The 8433-nt window shown below is 52.8% G+C and overlaps 1 long non-coding RNA gene across 3 annotated transcripts; it reads right to left on the bottom strand.

The window, feature by feature from the left end:
- Positions 1-3384: 3384 nt before the first annotated feature.
- Positions 3385-6281, bottom strand: LOC125160299 (uncharacterized). Of its 3 annotated transcripts, XR_007150201.1 has the most exons (4): positions 6020-6281; positions 5393-5576; positions 4839-4948; positions 3385-4531 (listed from the first exon to the last, which is right to left on the bottom strand). It is a non-coding gene; the product is annotated as an uncharacterized LOC125160299 (long non-coding RNA). The 3 variants fall into 3 exon arrangements; XR_007150199.1 differs by having other exon boundaries at positions 4839-5576; XR_007150200.1 differs by having other exon boundaries at positions 4833-5576.
- Between the last annotated feature and the right edge of the window lie 2152 nt (positions 6282-8433).

An 8433-nucleotide genomic window follows, 5' to 3' on the forward strand; every position in this document is an offset into this window, starting at 1 on the left:
AGACCTGAAACAGGGAACTGGCCAATGAAGATGAAAATGCAGCCCAGCAATGAACCCTAATAATGCAGCAGAGAAATCTGAATATAGACCGGGGAGGGGGCGTGGTTAGAGAAGAAACAGCTGATGGAGGAGTGACCCCGCTGCCTTTGGAGACTCCGTATGGAGCTGGAGGAACTTAGGGAAGGTCAACTTGTAATACATAAGTAAGAAAGTGAAGAACTGATGATGTCCCTGAAGAAGTGATGCCAGCAAAGTTCACGTGAGGGGAACTCTTGGGGGTATTTTGTGACTTTAATAGTAAGCAAGATGGGGACGCTGGGGTGGCTCAGTCCATTGGACGTCCAACTTCAACTCAGGTCATGATCTCACCCGCTTGAGTTCGAACCGACAGCTCAGAGCCTGGAGCCTGCTTCAGGTTCTGTGTCTCCCTCTCTCTGCTCCACCCCTGCTTGCGCTCTGTCTCTCAAAATTGATTAAAAAAAAATTTTTTTTAAATAGTAAGAAAGATAGGGGCACCTGGGTGGTTCAGTTGGTTAAGCGTCTGACTCTCTTGATGGCACGGTTTCATGAGGTCGAGCCCTGGGTCAGGTTACATGCTGACAGTGCAGAGCCTGCTTGGGATTTTGTCTTCCTTTCTCTCTGCCCCTCCCCACCCCTCTCTCTCTCAAAATAAACTTAATTAAAAAAAATTGTAAGATAAATGCTGGAAGCTGATCCAAACTTAGAAAGCAGTATGACAATTTGCCGAGGCACAGAAAAGATGCCCACTCTATAGCAAGATTAGCCGGCGGGGAGAAACATGCAAGGCACTGTTCAAATTCCTCCTGGCAAGACTTTTCCGAGGAAATACTTTCTCAGTGCCGGGGGTGATTCAAACTGTTGTATTTAATATTTGTGCCTTTTCTCTTACCAGCAGCAAGAGGGTTTTAATGTGTTCACGAACTTTTTGATAGGTGGATCGTAATTCACTCCATTGATCACGAAGGTTGTTTTGCACAATTGCAGCTTGCTTGGGCATTTTTACAGTCCCACGACCACTGGGTGACGTGAGGACTCCTGTATTTACAGAGATACGGGCATTCTCAGCAAGTAAGCTCCCTGGCCACAGCAGGAAGCACCCTGTGGGGCAGAAGGATCAAGCAAGGGGCTTGGGGGCCAGATAGTGCTTCCTGGGAACCACTGAGCAGGAGCACATGGGAAGAGAGCTCTGTGCAGGGGGACACAACCACAGCCAGGAAATGCAGCCCAGAGCACAGAGGGGGGACTGGGAGAACCAGCCAAACACCTGCCTGTGCCCACCCTCCCAGCTTGACAGTGTGCTTCTTGCTCACTGGGTGAACCCCACTGAAAAGCAGCTAACAGTACTGGGTCTAGGCAATGCGGTCTGCTCAGACTCCCGGGGCACAGGACAGGGGAGAGGTGGGTGGAGCCTGGACAGGGGCGTAAGTACATCGAACATGTGCTGTTATTTTTATGTCCATGCCCTGCAGTCAAGGAGGAAGTCACCTGCACCTCTGGTGCTCAGTGCTACCACCTCAGTAAGGACGAAGTGAACAGATCTGGGAATCCAGGTTTCCATTTTTTTCAATGTGTCCCGGAATTCCCTCGAGGCTGCTGGTCACATTGGCTGGGACGTAAAACAGAAAACACTCAGGGTCAACGGGAAGGAGAAAAAGCAAAGTCCGTGTTTTTCAGCCAGTGTTTAGAAGAACCATTTCTGTTGAGAGTTCCCCAAACGCAGATGTTAAGCGAGACAGGCTGGGAAAGTTTCGAATTACCTTCTAAATACAACTGACAGAATGTCAGGGCAGGCAGGCGTGGGTACAGCTCTCAGAGGTTACTGCATATAAAGCATAGTGCTGGGGGGGGGGGGGGCGGCGGGTGGTGGATCAGGTTTGCAAGCATTTTACTCTCTGACATGAGTTGCTGTTAACTTACATAAGGCATTTCATGCGTTTTAGTTACAGCTTTGGAAATCTATTGGGGGGGTGGTCTGCGGCATTCATTAAACAAAAAGTTGCTATTTAAATAGAAAAGCAGTCTAGCCTTCTGCAGGATGCTGGGTCTCTCTCCCACGGTCTTGTGTTAGGTCTTTTGCTGCCTGCAGCTCCATTGCTCTGAGCTGATTTGGGGCTGCATCTCTATCCAGGAGGTCCCAGGCTCTGGAGGTCTCCCCACTAGGCCCACGTGGCTAGTTTCTTTGCGAGAGGGTAAAGAGGGTCGGCAAGGAAGAGTTCTTCACCTTCGGTACTGACATTTGAGGCCAGATGAGCCTTTGCTATACAGGCGCTGTTGTGTGCAGACGTCAGGATGTTTAAGCAGCTCCCTGACATCTGCCCACCAGCCACTCCACTGTGACAGCCCAAATGTCTGCAGACATTGCCACATGTCCCCTGGGGGAAGGCAAAAATCACCCCCTGCCCCCCACTGAGAAGTTGGGGAGCCCTAGATACCTGAGAAGCCCTCACAAAAAAAGAGCCGTGCAAAAAATAATTGAGGCAGACCTTGTTTGAGGTATCAGATTCCATGGCTTATGAAGAAACCGTATTTCCCACGCCAAAGTTCAGCACACGTGACTTAACAGAGGCTTAAAAAACAAACAACCCTAGCGGCGCCTGGGTGGCGCAGTCGGTTAAGTGTCCGACTTCAGCCAGGTCACGATCTCGCGGTCCAGGAGTTCGAGCCCCGCGTTAGGCTCTGGGCTGATGGCTCAGAGCCTGGAGCCTGTTTCCGATTCTGTGTCTCCCTCTCTCTCTGCCCCTCCCCCGTTCATGCTCTGTCTCTCTCTGTCCCAAAAATAAATAAACGTTGAACAAAACAACCCTCTTCTGTGAATTTATTTCTTCACCAGTAGTACACAGGTTGTATCACATTTGTGTAGGGTTTTGTGGGTTTTTTTCCCTCTCTTCTCTTTCCCCCCTTCATCCTGCCGGCCATTCCCCTCAATAAATCTCTTGCATGTCTAATCCCATCCTGGTGCCCACTTCTGGGGGCACTTAAACTGGTTCAGTGGCTCAAAATAAGCGAACTGTCCACTGAAGAAATGTATGCCCCCCGGGGAGGGGTGGCCCAGATGTCTACAAGAGAGCCCCAGCCTCGGCTGCTGCCCCCCAGGGACAGGAGGCCAGTCTTTCCCTCGCTGCCTCTGGGCAATGACTGAGCAGGACAGGGGCATCGAGGCCACACTGTCCCGCTAAATAAGGGGACTCCTCTGATGAGGCAGGTAAACATAGGGAGTCCCCAGCGGCTTGGCCAAGATTTTCTCAGAAGTGCACTGCGGCCCGTGGTTCTCCCTACCCAGTCCCTCTCTCCCGGGTCAGCCCGCACAAGCGTCCCCTCCCCCCCCACCCCCCCACCCCGCGCCGAACTGCAGAGGGCTCCCCCTGCCGGCTCCTGCTCCCTCAAACCCTTGATCCCTCACAGGTGTTCCCCCTAATAAATCTCTTGCACTTCGAATTCCATTTTGCTGTCTGCTCCTCATAGGGTCAGACAAGTAATGGATTCCCTTCACTAAAAAGTCTGAATTCTATAAAATATGTAGCAAAACTATATCCACAGTAATCGAGTAGTTGTAACACTTGAGAGCAGGAGTGTACCAGAAAATTGGGACGTATGATCACTCCACCTAGGTTTCCTAAGAGAACGGATCGTGTTTCTAAGTGAGAATTATCTGTACTAAGAATGGCCATTTACTGCCCTCCCCCCACCTCTTTATCAGAGCTTCCTCCAATAGAGGAAGGGAACCCTGGATCCGTTCAAGTCACAGAGCCATGAACACCCTAAGCTAGGCTGCTATTTCACCCCCACCCCCAGGAAACTCCCCTCCCTGTTCTTGTCCATCCCTCTTCCTTTTCCAGTGTGATGATCCTTATCCCAACATGAAGATATGAGACTAGGATGGACAGGCAGCTGGCCCTTGAAGGTCAAGGCTTTGCCTTTGAGGTGAGAAAGAGAAAAGTAGTCCCTGGCAGCTAGCTCTGATCAGCCAGGTGCTCACAGCTAGGCCTGAACAGAACCAGTCTCTTGGATAGCCACCATCAGACAAGGCCTGACCAAACAGGACTATTCCACGCTTGTGTCCAAGCACAGACAAAATGAAGGCCACTGTGCGAACCACAAAAACCACCCAACATTCCCCGCCCCCCAGCGATGGCTGTCTGGTTACCAACCGCAGTTTTAGCTCTGCCTTTGTCTCAGCTTCTCTATGAAAATTGAGATGCTCAATCACAGAATGGATCTTGCTTCCTGAAAGCATGCAGTCCAGAATGAACCCCCGCTTCCTCGAAACTCCACCCCCCCCCTACGGTTTTTAACACAAGTTCTGTTATAAGTCCCTTGTGACACCTTCGTACTGAGACGCCCCAGGACTCCTCGGCTATACCCGTACGTCGTCGGCAACAAATCAGTAAATCCAACTTTGTTCCTGGTGGTCTTTGGTTATGGGCATGGACAGGAGGTCCACAGGTGGCCAGACCCTGGCCTGTTCTATGACTTTGGCTCCTGGGTCTGTCTCCAAGGTGCCACAACCATCCTAGGAGAGAAAAAGAACTGTAGGCAAGACGACAACAAGAAAAGAGGTTTCAGGGGCACCTGGGTGGCGCAGTCGGTTAAGCCTCTGACTTCAGCCAGGTCACGATCTCGCGGTCTGTGAGTTCGAGCCCCGTGTCAGGCTCTGGGCTGATAGCTCAGAGCCTGGAGCCCGTTTCCGATTCTGTGTCTCCCTCTCTCTCTGCCCCTCCCCCGTTCATGCTCTGTCTCTCTCTGTCCCAAAAATAAATAAACGTTGAAAAAAAAATTAAAAAAAAAAAAAAAGAAAAGAAAAGAGGTTTCACCCGTACAGCAGCCGAGGTTTAGCTGGATCTCCTGACTGTGGCTCCGATTCTAACGAGTTGCTCCGTGGCCTTGAACAATTCAGACAAAAGCGGAGAACTATTTATCCCTCGCAGACCTGCAGAGTGAGTTTTAAACACATCAAGGATGACAACAAGCTGTGCCCAATGGCCGGCACACAAAACCCGCTCGTTCACGGCTAGGAGGAGCCGGAAGGTTGAGGGAAAGACGGAAGGTACAGGGAACACGAGGAGGTGAACCAAGAGATGGTGAAAGCAGGATCATCTTAGGGAGAGAGAAGAGCCAAGGACATCTGGGGAAAAAGCTGTAAATAGAACTGTAGGAGACAGAGAAGAGGGGAGAACAAGTCCATCCCGACTGGGAACCCCCTGCCCTTGGAAGTCTCCCTCAGCCAAAGGAAGGGATCTGGGGAGGCACGGAGAACCGCACCAGAGAAATGGGGGGGGGGGGCTGGCAAGATTGGGCAAATGGGCACCAAGGGAAGGGTCAGGGAGAAGAGGAGGGGGACATCCACGCCTGGGGAATGGGGTTCAAAGTCCACCTCTGAGTGTGAGCTGAAGGAGGAGCCGCGGATGGGCACGGGATCCCCTTATGACCTTCCTGGGTATTTCAGAAGGAAGCTAGACTCCAGAGCAGGCGCCAGGTCCCAGCCTCCTGGCAGCTTGTATGGTACTCTCCCCAAGTCTCCACCTCGGGTTCGCTGTGCAATTTAGAAGTGCACAGGCCTGTCAGGAGAAACGACAGATCAATAATGAGGGTGGCTTCCAGAGACTTCAGAGGCCAAATAAGGAGTGTAGAGGCTGCAGAATGCTCGTTAGGAAAACAAAGCGTCCTGGGAGGGCCCAGACGAGGAAAAGAAGGGTGCCTGGAAGGGGTTCCGCGCGTCCCACCCGGCCCGGTGGGCCGGGGCGCGGGCCGGGACGGCGGGCGGTGTGCAGGCTGCCCAGGGCCCGGGGTCGGGGCCTCCAAGCCTCGCCAACCCCTGCACACTGCCACCCTCTCGAGCTGCCTGCTTTCTTTCACTGAGGGAGGGCTGTGGGGCCCCAGGTGGGGAGATAGATGCATGCTCCCCTCCCCCAAAAAACGTGGGCCCAAACCAAGAGGGGTGTCTTCTAGGGCAAACCTCTTCTGCCTTCAGCGGTGAAAACGTTCACCAGAAGAAACTCACTCGGTAAGCCCTTGGGACAGTTTCATGGATGAACCGGCTCGTTCTCCACCTGCCTACATCCTCGCCTGGGGGTCCTAGCAGTTTCCTCACAGGCTTGCTGCCGTGGCTTCAACAGGTTTCTGCGCCCTGAGCAGTGCCCTCTACCCGGAGGCCGGGCCAGGCGGGGCCTCCTTGCAGTCTGTCCCACCCTAACCAGAGAGCGGTTTATCCACTGTATGGCGATAGGGCGGGCGTTCAGAACAAGGAACACCGACAGCCTCGACTCCGCGAGACTAACGGCGCCAACCGCCGGGTGAGATCCAGCCAAAGGCCGCTGGGCCCCGCCCCTTCCAGCCCCGCCTAGCTCCGGCCCCGCCCCCCCTCGCCCGGCCCAGCTCCGGCCCCGCCCGGCCCTGCCCAGCTTCTCCCCTACACCCACGCCCTCCCTACAAGTCCCTACCGACGTCACGCCCCGCCACGTCCGCCACGCCCCTGTCCCACACCCACAGCCCCGCCCACCCCACCTTACCACGCCCCGCCACGCCCCAGCAAGTCACCGCCGCGTCCTCCAGCCACGCCCCACGCCCGCAGCCCCGCCCACCTCACCCTGCCACGCCCAGCAAGTCCTCGTAGACGCCACGCCCCCACCACGTCCACCACGCCCTCAGTCCGCCTTGGCCTCGGGCCCCGCCCCTTTCTTAGGCATCGCCCACGGGGTCTCCTCCTCCAGGCCTCAAGGGTCTTTCTCACCCGCTGAACCTGTGAGGCCCAGGCGTATTTTGCACCGTGGTCCGTTTTAAACATAGTTTAAAATCGTGGCTTGGAAGTGGGAGGCAGGTTGGAGAGCAGGGACAGTAGCTGGTTTGGGCATACATCTCAAGACCTGTCTCATTCTTCCCTTAGAGATGGAGCGGCAGGAAGGGTCTGGATGTCTGACCTAGGCGCTCTCGCCCCGCAGTCCCAGGATGAGAGTTCTACCTTATTACGTAGAAAGATGTGGAAGGATTAGGGCCTGAAGTAAACCAGGATCTTCGGATGGAGCTTTTTGTTTTAGTTGGCATTTGGGGGCAGCTCTTTGAGATTTTGGGGAGGAAGCTGTCCCCTGTGCACCAGCAGTCCTGTATTGAATGGTCCTCAGTGGCAAGAGCTCTTTCATTGGGATTTGCTGGAAGAATTTGACTAACCAAGGAGACAAAGCTCATGATTCCCTTCCCCTGTCCTCACGTCATATTACTTATTCAGCATCTTGGGGCATCTGTTCAGAGAACGGTCGCGAATGGTGTTTATTCTGCAGAAGCTCATCCCTAATGTAGCCATTATCTTCAAAACCTTCCTGGGGCACCTGCGTGGCTTAGTCAGTTGAGCATCGGACTTCCGCTCAGGTCATGATTTCAGTTTGTGGGGTCGAGCCCCATGTTGGGCTCTGTGTCAGCACAGAGCCTGCTTCAGATGCTCTCTCTGCTTCTCTCTCTCTCTCTCTCAAAAATAAACATTTAAAAAGCAAAAAAAACAAAAACAAAACCCTTCCTGGGGCACCTGGGTGGCTCAGTGGGTTAGCGTCTGACTCTTGGTTTCAGCTCAGGTCATGTTCTCACGTTCATGAGTTTGAGCCCCACGTTGGGCTCTGTGCTGACAGCTCAGAGCCTGGAGCCTGCTTCAGATTCTGTGTTGCCCTCTCTCTCTTCGCTCCGGCTCGCACTCTGTCTTGCTCTGTCTCTCAAAAATAAATAAACATTAAAAAAACACAACAAAACACTTTCTTCCCGATTGTTTGGGTGCTTAAAGATCTGGGGAAAGAGGACCTGAAGAATGTTAATTCAGAAACTTGAGATGGGGCTAAAGCATTCTAGAAGCGTCTGCCCTCTCCACCCCCAAGCCTGGGTATGATGCGATGGGTCAAGAATACCCCAGAGGGCCACCCTCTCCAGCTGAGACTGTTTGGTTATTTATTTTATTTTTATTTTTTTCTGGGTCGCCTGAATATGGGTTTCCTCTCCCCTGCAGGTGAGAGAAAATACCAGGTTGCTATGAAAGAAACAGTTCTCTCTGCAAAGGTTTGGAATCAAGATTAAATCTTGAGGTGAGCCTATCTCGCTGCTCTGGTCTTCGGCATTGCTGGGGGCCGTGATGGAGTGCATGATTTTCCCTTACAGCATCCAAAATGTAAGTTCTTAGTTAAAGGATTATTGCTAAGAAATCATTTTAATATGCTTTACTCGGTTTATAGATCAATACAGCTTGCTTGCTAGTGTAAACAGCTCGCAACTCGTCTGTTGCCTTGGGAGCAGGTGAGAAACAATGGGAAATTTCCCTCTGAATTGGGAAAACAGAATGGAAATTGGCAAAGAGCCCTCATCACACTTTCTTACTGCAGCTCCAGCCTCGGCCCCACAGTCATCCCCTCTGGTGGTTTAGAAGTGTCTTAACAGCTCAGG

The sequence above is a fragment of the Prionailurus viverrinus genome, chromosome A2 (assembly GCF_022837055.1).
Source record: "Prionailurus viverrinus isolate Anna chromosome A2, UM_Priviv_1.0, whole genome shotgun sequence".
Classification (NCBI taxonomy): Eukaryota; Metazoa; Chordata; class Mammalia; order Carnivora; family Felidae; genus Prionailurus; species Prionailurus viverrinus.